The sequence below is a fragment of the Canis aureus genome, chromosome 9 (assembly GCF_053574225.1).
Source record: "Canis aureus isolate CA01 chromosome 9, VMU_Caureus_v.1.0, whole genome shotgun sequence".
Taxonomy (NCBI): Eukaryota; Metazoa; Chordata; class Mammalia; order Carnivora; family Canidae; genus Canis; species Canis aureus.
In genome coordinates this window covers 38,674,309-38,685,358 of record NC_135619.1, presented here as the reverse complement: position 1 = coordinate 38,685,358, position 11,050 = coordinate 38,674,309, and the positions used below count along the sequence as shown (strand labels likewise).

General features: G+C 41.1%; 1 long non-coding RNA gene across 1 annotated transcript in view; it reads right to left on the bottom strand.

The window, feature by feature from the left end:
• Positions 1-2,278: 2,278 nt before the first annotated feature.
• The window catches only part of LOC144320111 (uncharacterized), a 38,376-nt gene continuing 29,604 nt past the window's right edge, over positions 2,279-11,050 (bottom strand). The window contains exons 3-4 of the long non-coding RNA XR_013385696.1: positions 4,996-5,179; positions 2,279-2,562 (exon numbers count right to left, since the gene is read on the bottom strand). This is a non-coding gene — a long non-coding RNA (uncharacterized LOC144320111). The remainder of the gene's footprint in view (positions 2,563-4,995; positions 5,180-11,050) is intronic.

Here is an 11,050-nt window from a genome sequence, read left to right as displayed (position 1 = left end):
GCAATATCTGTCCTTTTTATAAATACTACTTTTAAGAGACTATGAACACTTAAACAGCCAAATATGTTTTATCTTTTCTTGATCTTTAGCTTTATTTAGTTGTTTGTAATTTTATTTTATTTATTTTTTTTCAGTATTGGTAATTTTATACTTAAATCTATCACCTTTTCCCATTAGGGTTTCTCACTTTGCTTTTAAAATTAAGCCTTCCCTAATCAGGAGTAAGAACAGTGGTCCCCTATATTTTCTAGCTAATCCAAATAAATCTAACTTCCAAATTTTCAAGTGAACTGGTCAAACTGTCATAAAGTCGCAGAAGGGAGGTGCAGTTCTACATCCTAGAACACAGGAGAAATCTACCAAAATTCAGCAAACACAACATAGGAGGGGTGTTCTTTTCCCTTCAGCACTCCTAAGGGCATGTGAGAGCCTACTGCAGAAGTAGGTTAGAAGTAGTTGGGTTAGTTAATAGTGCATTCTACTCTGACCTTACTTTGATGAGCTTCCATGTGTTGTATGAAAGTGAAAAAATGAAGTGGCTTCTTATTCAGAGTAGTGGAGTTTTAAAAAGGTGTATTACTGTATAACTCTCTGACATTTGAGTCTCCGTAACAGAAACTCCCTTTATTTCTCAGACTATGTGTGTATGACCTCAGCGCGTTGGGATGGATGTAGGAGAATATTGAAGAAGAGTGGAGGACACTAATGTTGCCAGAGAAAGATCGTGACACATTCAATTATTACTTTTTATTGACTTGAAGTTGCTTCTGAATTCCCCCTATGTTGTTGTTGGCATTGTAAGAGTTGGTAACTTGCTAAGTCTGAACTTAGCAAGGTCGGCAAGTCTGGGAAAATGCAACATGCAGCATTCCAGAAGGGCAGCAGAAGGAGTCAAAAATCTGTAGGGAATGGATGCATCCTAGGAGTGCTGAGAAACAGGCACAAGAACTAATAACCACGGGATGAACTTCAGGAATGGTGTGGGCAGAGCTGTTTTAATTGCCCCTGCTTCACCCCATCCATAAGGGAAAGATTCCCACCCTAGGATGATGGGGATGGCTGTGGCACTTGACCCTGAACAGATGAGTTCAACAGCAGTTTATTGGTCATTCATACTTAGCCTGAGGGAGGACACTCCATGCCACACAGGGCCACATGGGGGTTGCATTTAGGGTCAGAGTGGAAAAGCAGGGCCTATGGGAGGTAGACTTCATAGTATCAAGAGGATGAGGTGCCACTTGACTCCCAAAGGAAGATGTGATTGGCTTGTTTGAATAATTCTGTGGGCCTGCAGGGAAATGAAACCTACAACTCAAGGATGAGCAAGTGGTGTGCCTGGTCCCTATGATAAGGAGGGTTGCTTGACTAAGAGACCTTATCTGCATGAAGAGGGCAGGGAGGGGAACTTGCAGTTAGGCCACTGGGGGACTTCTAGATTTTATAAGATGTCAAAACAGCAAATAATATTGAACCTTCATTTCACATCTTATACCATGAAAGCACTTCGGGAGATTGGTTGATGCTGGGCTCTAGTGGTGAGAAGGAGAGAAATTCAAGTTCTGGGCTGACGTTACTTTATGCCTTCAGAAATCAGGAATCTCTAAACCAAATGGCACAAACAAGTCAAATTATCAGGACAGGTTGGGAGTCAAAGGTTTGAGCTAAGAAGGATCCCTCTCCCCTTGGTAGCAGTCAGGAGGCTGCTTGTTGCCCCAAACCAGTGCCCAGTGCATTGAGTAAAGAAAATGCCTATGTATAACTTAACCTGTTCTCTACAAAAAGTATGTATCCCTCAGCCAACAGTGTGTGTGTTGCACTGTGAGAAAAGGGGAAGGGAAAGTGAATGCCATTGGACTGGTCTCCGGAGACCCACATGTCACTCAAGTGATGGCAGCAATAGAAAGCAGCCAGACAAACTTCTGGGGGCTTCCCAGGAATGTTTTGTCACAGTCTGACATAAGGTGCTGGGGTGGTACTTTCCAAACAAGCAACCCTATCTTGGACCTATGGTTAGCAGCATAAAGTACACGGTCCCAGTGTACGGTCAGTGCTTCATGAAGTATTTGATGAACACTTACCAGACACCCAGAATTCCATATCAGGTCTGCATAGGACAGAATTCCTTCCCTCGTGGGGCTCCTACTCTGCTTGGGGGAATAATGAAATTTTTATATGAAATGATGGTGTAAGAAGGTGTATAAATACATTCCAAGAAGAAGAGCATGGGGAAAACAAAATAATAAGTCAGAATGTTTTCTTTGCAATTATATTGCTCGTATTCTATAATTTAAATAACTTCCCATACAAAAGACACTATATGGTGAAACATTTTCTTGACCTATGAGATGAATCTCTTACAAACTAATAATGGCTAAAGTTTATCATTGTTTTAAAATGTGTCCATTTTTGTCCAAGTACTTACAGGCACCAGTTAAGTGAGGTACGGTAGAGAGGTCTCCTCACTCTGCACCTTGCAATGAACACATGGCCTGATAGTGTTCAGTGTCTCCAATCCTTCAGCCAACCTTGCTGTGATCATTTTCCTAGCTCCTCGTCAAGACACTACGGAGATACCCAGGGGAGATAGAGGAATACATTGAGATTTGGTCATTTGGATGTCAAGTTAGATGAATCTAAAAGGTATAAGTCAGTTGGAGACTTTCCTAATATATCTTCCCCTATTCCAGATGAACTCCTATCCAAGGGTAGAGTTTGAATCAGGCTGGATAGATTTGTGTCCTTGCCATCCATGGAACTTGATCATATTGTGAGTCCCAGAGAATCTGCCCCAACTCCCGGTCATTCCTGACCCCTGGGTCGGTAGTGGGCAGTCTTGGCTGTCCCTTAGTCATCTGTGGGGGTTTTAACTATACAAGCCCAGTTCCTATCCTTAGAGATTCTGATTTAGTCTGGAACTTGTGCTACAAAATCCATGTGTCAGGGTTGAGATGAAGACCAGGCATCCACTTTAATGTAAAGGGAAAAACTTCAAACAGTTATAACTGATCGATAATATGATCCTTTCTGTGAACTCATTGTTACTGGAAGTTTTCCAGCAGAGGCCAAATTTATGAACAATTACTTCTCTGTCTTCATCATAAAACGTAACTATACCCTAAAGTACCTTTCTACAGTATCTCATTAATCTGCACAAATGTCCTACGGGAGAGGTGTCATCATTATTCTCATTTTGCAAATGAGAAAAGTAAAATACAGGAAGTATAAATTATTTTTAAGAACAAATAGTCAAGAGAAGATGAAGGCAGAACTACTGTGAAGATAATTCCTGATCTATTATATTACCCTGTGTGGCCTCGATTCTGAAGACATGCCTTGGCTCAGGGACATGGCTGAGAACCTAGGCCACCTGTCAGTCCATTCAAGGACCCTCAGATCGAATTGGAGATCAGAGTGGTCAGGGGTGGGGTCACCACAGCCAAAGATCACAATACTGCAGATTTTCTTTCCTAGTTCCTTCTGCTTATGCATCTGAGGCCCTTGATTTCTTCTGCTCAGTAGTCACTGAGGAAATAATTACCATTTATTAAGAACTTCCCATGTATCCAGGATGTTGTGAGCTGATTTATATGTGCTCATGTAATCATTACAACAATCCCAGATGCAGAAACTGAGGCTGAATGTCTTGTCCAGGATCATATAGCTAGATCCTGAACCAAATTCAGATTTTTTTGTTGTGAAAGCCTGTACCCTACAAAGAGGTCACTCTTTGGGCAATAACGTTCTGAAAGGCAGGTAGGATCTATAGGAATTCACTGCAGCTTTGGAGTCTCCCACTGTCTCCCTGTGTAGGCTGGTGAATATTCATGTAGTTAGCCCAAGGAGCACCAAAACATGACATTTTGTTGGGGTATCTCCAATTAGAACCATTATTAGATATAAGAGGCTCTAGGATTCCTGGAACTCAACTGGCTGTTAGGGTTATAGCAGGTACAGATGCAATGTGCTCAGATGGAAAGCATGGTATGTGTGTATATGCAAGCATGCATGCACTCACACACACACGCGCACGGTTATATGATGTAGAGGATGTTAGGAGCATGAGGTTCTGGCCTTGTCTGCCACTTGTCTGTACATTTAAGAAAGTCCAGAGAGGAAGTAGAGAAGATCTAGGGCTTTCTGAGGACATGGGTTTTACTCTTCAGATGAAGCCTTAGATCTTCTAAAAAATCTTACAATAAACTCTTCAGTCTCCTCACCCTCTAGCCTCAAGCACTTTTTGGCAGCTATGAATCTCCTCAGGCCATCACCAGTTCCTTTCTCTGAGTGGGATCTGGGGCCGCATTGCTGGCATTGAGGTCCATGGGAGGCCACGAGCGTCTGCTCCTGGGGCCATTTAAAGGCCACTGTCACCTTTCAGAGCTCAGAACCACAGGAAAATCAAGACTTCCAAAGGGTACTCCCTTCTGTATATGGAAGTTCAGCCTACTTTAAAACATGATTTGGAAAATTATGTCCACTTTTGATACTAATTGTACTTTGAGTCCTGAAAGGTGTCTTGGTGTCCTGCTCCCACGCTTTCTAACACTGAACGTGACTTGTGTGTGTCATCCTCTGGCTGTGCCTTCCCTAGGGCACAGAAGCCTTTAGAAACTAGGTGGTCTAGAGAGGCTATGCATAATGGCCTCTCTAGAGCACCTAAAAGCACAGGCCTTTAGAGCAGAGAGCTGTCTCCCAGGGTTGTTAGTTTAGGACATGGCTTTGGACTCAGACAGACTGGAGTTTAAATTCTGATTCTGACCCGAGTAAGCTGTATGCTCTTGGGAAGGTCACATGCTCCTCTGACCTTTGTTTCCTCCTCTGGAAACCAAGGGCATGAATGCCTGCTGTGCAGTGGCCTCAGATAGCCTCTGGCCCTGACCTGGCAAATGCTGACTGCACAGAGGTGGTGTGATTTTAGTGGCACTGAGAAGGACCCTCGGGCCAAAACAAACCCTTTCTCAATCAACTTCCTGACATGTTCTGGCCTCTACCCACCTCAGCTTCAAACAGGAAGAAAGTTCTCACTCTGCTTCTTGAATAGCACATGCTTTCTCCTAATGCCAGATATCGGTCTCTGTGTTCCCTCTCCCTGGAACGTTGATCTCCTCGCACTTCCTCCCTGTTCATCTGGTTAGTACCTTATCTTCAGGTGTCTTCAGGAGTCTCAGCAATGTCCCACCTGTGTGATTATTTTATTAATGGGGGGAAGACAAGCATTGTTTAAAGAACAGAAGCTTCATGAAGGTGCCCATTTTACCCACTGGTGCCTCAGTAACTATTTGTTGAAAGAAGAATGAATGAATGAGAGACTCATTCATTTAACTTAAGGGAATGCATTTGTCCCAGTGCTAGTGTCCCCTAAAATGTGAAATTATCCTGAGGGCACAAAAAAGTCCATGGTCAGATAAGTTGGGACACCTTGGATAAAACAAAATTAGATAGGTTCCTTCTCTGGGGCTTCTCCATACTTCAATATGCTAATGTGCACTGTGAATTTCTAGGAGGAAGAGGGTCAAAACCAAACAAGGGGCCATATTTGTCATTTATACCTCATTGTGAATGAGTGTAACCAACACTTTGCGAGTGAGTGAGTGATGAAGTAGAAGATGTGAGTTCTGAAGATGAGGAACTCTGCCTCTCTGCCGCTGCCCCCAAACTCAGAGCCCACGGACTCCTGGGAGCAAAATCAAATCAAGTCTTATATATCTGAGGCAAGGAGATCATTCACAACCCCCACCCCCACCCCACAACAGAATCTTGGCCCAGCAGTCTCAGCCTGGACCTGAGTTCTCCTTACTGCTCTTCTTACCAAGACTTCTTACTTACATCAGCGACAGAGGGATTTTATCTGTTTGTCATCTTCAATAAAAAGTGACTCCGGCAATGTGGTGTTAAGGTTGATGTGTCCCAAGAAACAGACCTGTTCTCTGTCTGGTTTTGTTTTCTTTTATTGCTTTTGAAATCTAACGTTCTTCTTTTTTGTTGCTGGCTTGGGCTACAGGGCAGTACTGGTTTCACTCAAATGGAATATCTATTTGGAGATGATTGAAAAAACAAAGCTGGCTACAAGAAGGGGCAGGCCAGTCCTAAAGATAATTACAATAGAAATAAAAGGGTGACACATAAGCCAGATGGGTATCCAAAACTTTGTCAGTTTCTATATTCCAAATATCAACTTCTGGGAAACCATGTTTGAGGAGTGTGATGTGGGGCAGTGCCTGAAACCTCACAGCGCACACAGTGTGTGAATGAGGTTGAATAGAATGGAGTTGACATGTGGCTCTGAGTCCTACTGCTTCCAACATGTCCCCACAGTAACAGGAGGAGTATTTATAGGCACATCAAAACTTCTGGGTAGGAAGAATTTGTCTCCAGCCCATCTTTTCCACATCTTGCTGCCTCCTCACTCACTCAAGATTCCATTGCTGCTTCCCACCTCAGCCTGCTGGAGGAGCTAACTTATTTCCAATCCCATTCATTCAAGGTCCTGCTCCAGCTTTGAAAAACCAATGGATGAAAAATGCGACTTCTTTCAAACTGAAGCATTTGAATTTTAACAAGGGTCTTCTGGCTGACACCAAACAGTGGGAAATCAGGCACTGGGTGGATATTTCAGGGTAGATTGTCCTTTGGTTCCCTTCGAGGCCTCCACAGAGGCAGCTGTCTGCTCTGGCTTGGCAGGGCTGGCACAGTGACAGGTCTTTGCTGTGCAGTAAAGGTGGGTGAAAGGGCGGTGGTGCACCAAGTGGAACCGAGAATAGAAAACAGCACATGGAGATGGTATTTGGTCCATGGATGGGGGATTACTATCCTAAGCAGCCAGGATTTTTCCAGTAGACTTTTACACAATAAAATAAATGTGTTCTGCACTTTTAGTGTTTAAATAAACATGAAGGATTTATTTCTAGCTATAATGTAAATTGGTGATGTGGAAAGTTATGGAAAGAGAATGCATGCTAAAACTTCAGACCTCCTGGTTTCTGTCACTGCTCTGTATACTTGAACAACACCGATTCCTACAGAAATAACTTACCTCTTATATAATATCTGTAAGATATTTTATTCTAAGAATATATATATTTATATATATAAAATTTTCCCCCACTGGAGTTTCTGATTTCCTATATTTGTGTTTAAAATTATAATTGGAGATTATGAGCCAAGATACACCTTCCTAAAATATACTCTAAATATTTGTCCCATTTTTTTACTTTGACCTGCAGTAATAAATCTATTTTACCTTGTAATCTAACATACACACACACACACACACACTCACACACGCACACATACACATACACTGGAAAAAAAAAGTTTCACAAAACTAAGCTTACACTTGTTAAATGCAACGCACTCCAGTATTTTTATTCTATTTTTCTCTAATTTATTTTTCTCTCATATTTTTTTAAAAAATGGATTGGGACCCTCAGTTTAAAAAACACTTCCTTAGAGGAACTCTTGCTCACATGTGTAAAAATGTTCATAGGAGCACTTTAGAAATATGAAAAAAAGGTGGGAAAATTGCATCCAACCAATGATAAACATTGTGTATGGAGTAATGGCAGGGGTAAAACTTGGGTTGAGGTGTCAGGAAAGAACTTTTTGAGGAAATGACATTTAAATTTAGACTGGAAGGCAAAGCCTGGAAAATAGCATTGTACACTGAGCAGATCCTGGATAAGCCAAGAACTTGGCGCTCTCAAGGAACCAAAGGAGGCTAATGTGGTTGGGTCACAGGGAGCCAAGGGGAGAGACACGTGATGAGACTGGGCTGGTAAGAGGGAGATAAATTATGCAATGCTTTAAAGGCAACACCAAAGTTAGCAGACTTTTTTTTTTTTTTTACAGAAAATAAACTGATGGCTGCCAGAGGAGAGGGGGGTGGGAAGTTGGGCAAAATGGGTGAAGGGGGAAGGAAGATACAGGTTCCCAGTTATGGAATGAATAAGTCACAGGAATAAAGGCCACGGCATAAGGAATACCATCAATGATATTGTAATAACAAGGTAATGGGACAAATGGTAACTTCACTTGTGGTGAACATAGCATCATGTATAAACTTGTCAAATCACTAAGTTGTACACCTCAAACTAATGTAACATTGTGTGTCAACTATATTAAAAACAAGGATACACTTCTGGTGATGAGCACTGAGTAATATATAGGATTGTTGAACACCTGAGATTTATTTTACATCTAAGATTAATACAGCACTGTTTATTCATCATATTTGACTAAAAAAAGTTTTAAAAAACCCAAAGATAACAGAGTTTTATTCAAGTGAAATGAGTAGCCATTGAAGGGGTGTGCTAAGCTGGGAAATGGCATGATCAACTTTATCTTTTCAATCATTGCCAGGCTTATGTGTGAAGAATGAATTAGAGAAAATATAGAGGAAAATCAGTTAAGAAGCTATGATAAAAGCCTGTGGTGGTTTAAATTGTTGTTAGGACAGAAACAACTAGAAGTAGATTGATACAGGGGATATTTTAGAGGTAAAATTTGTAGGACTTGGAGATGTCTTATTTGGAATTGAAGTTGGGGTTGAAGGAGGGAGGTGAGATGGAAGGTAAGGGCCATGTCAAGCACAAAGAAATGAAAAAACACAATTGCACTACTAGGTATTTATCCAAAAGATGCAAATATGGTGATTCGAAGGGACAACTGCACCCCAGTGTTTATAGTGGCAACGTCCATGATAGCCAAAATACGGAAAGAGCACAGATGTCCATCAGCAGATGAATGCATAACGAAGACGTGGTATATATTTATAGTGGAATACTACTCAGCCATCAAAAAACGAAATCTTAACTATTTGCAATAATGTGAATGGAACTAGAGGGTATTATGTTATGTGAAATAAGTCAATCAGAGAAAGACAATTATCATGCTCTCACTCATGTAAGAAATAGTGAAAGGGATTATAGGGAAAGGAGGGAAAATGAGTGGGAAAAATTAGAGAGGGTAACAAACCATGAGAGACTCCTAACTCTGGGAAAGGAACAAAGGGTAGTGGAAGGGGAGGCAGGCAGGGGGATGGGGTGACTGGGTGACCAGCATTGAGGAGGGCACTTGATGAGATAAGCAGTGGGTGTTATACTATATGTTGGCAAATCGAACTTCAATAAAAAGTATATATATATGTATAAAAGGAACTTAAACAAAACTGATAATCATAGAGGAAGGGAGGGAAAAATAAGACAAAATCTGAGAGGAGACAAACCATAAGAGACTTAACTAGAAGAAACAAACTGAAGGTTGCTGTAGGCGAGGTGGGTGGGGGGATGGGGTAACTGAGTGATGGGCATTAAGGAGGGCACTTGATGGAATGAGCACTGGGTGTTATACGCAGCAGATGAATCAGAGACAAACTATCTTTGAAACTAATAATATATTATATGTTACTTAAATTTAAATAACAATAAATAAATAAACATTAAAAAAAGAAAAAAACAGAAAAACATTCCATGCTCATGGATTGGAAGAATAAATGTTGTTAAAATGTCTATACTGCCCAAAGCAATCTACATATTCAATGCAGTCCCTATCAAAATAACACCAGCATTTTTCACAGACTTAGAAGAAACAATTCTAAAATTAGTGTGGAACCAGAAAAGATCCTGAATAGCCAGAGTAATGTTGAAAAAGAAAACCATGGCTGGATGTATCACAATTCCAACTTCAGCTGTATTACTAAGCTGTAATCATCAAGACAGTATGGCACTGACAGAAAAACAGACAAATAGATCAGTGGAACAGACTAGAGAACCCAGAAATGGACCCTCAACTATGTAGTCAACTAATCTTCAACAAAGCAGGAACACTATCCAATGGAAAAAAGTCTCTTCAACAAATGGTGTTGGGAAAACTGGATAGTCATATGCAAAAGAACAAAACTGGACCACCTTCTTATACACAAAAATGAATTAAAAATGGATGAAAGATCTAAATGTGAAACAGACATCCATAAAAATCCTAGAGGAAAATACAGATAGCAAGTTCTTTGACCTTGGCCTCAGTAACTTCTTACTAGACATGTCTCCACAAAAACAAAAATGAACCATTGGGACTTCATGCAGATAAAAAGCTTTTGCACAGCAAAGGAAATAATTAACAAAACTAAAAGGCAGCCTATGGAATGGGAGAAGATATTTGCAAATGGCATATCAGACAAAGGGCTAGTATCCAAAATCTGTAAAGAGCTCGTTGCACTCAACACCCAAAAACCCAAAAATCCAGTCAAAAAATGAGCAAAGACATGAACAGACATTTCTTAAAAGAAGATATACAAATGACTAACAGACACATGAAAAAAATGTTCAACATCACTCATCATCAGGGAAATACAAACCAAAACCACAATGAGATACCACCTCACACCAGTCAGAATGGCTAAAATTAACAAGTCAGGAAACAACGGATGTTGGCAAGGTTGTGAAGAAAGGGGAACCCTCTTATGCTATTGGAGGGAATGCAAACTGGTACAGCCACTCTGGAAAACAGTATGGAGCCTCAAGAAGTTAATAGAGCTGCCCTATGATTAGGGCAGCAATTGCACTATTAGGTATTTATCCCCAAAGATACAAAAGTAGTGATCTAAAGGGGCACCTGCACTCCAATGTTTATAGCAGCAATGTCCACAATAGCCAAAATATGGAAAAAGCCCAGATGCCATTGACAGATAAGGACCTCACTCTGGTAGTCATCCTCTCTGTTTTGTATCTTCAGCATCTTACACAATTGAGAGTCAGCTGCCTACACAGATGAGATCATTCTGGGATGACAGAACAGAAGAAGAAGAAGAAGAAGAAGAAGAAGAAGAAGAAGAAGAAGAAGAAGAAGAAGAAGAAAGAGGAGGAGGAGGAAGAAGGAAGAGGAGGAGGAGGAAGAAGAAGAGGAGGAGGAGAAAGGCTAGGAGAGAGCCATGAAGAGGGCCAACATTCAGAAGCAGCTTGAGGAGGAATCAGAACAGGAGTTTGAGATGCCCTGGCCACAGGAGTGGTAGTAAGCCATGAGTATGTGGTCTGATAGGAGACAGATAAGAGTGTCG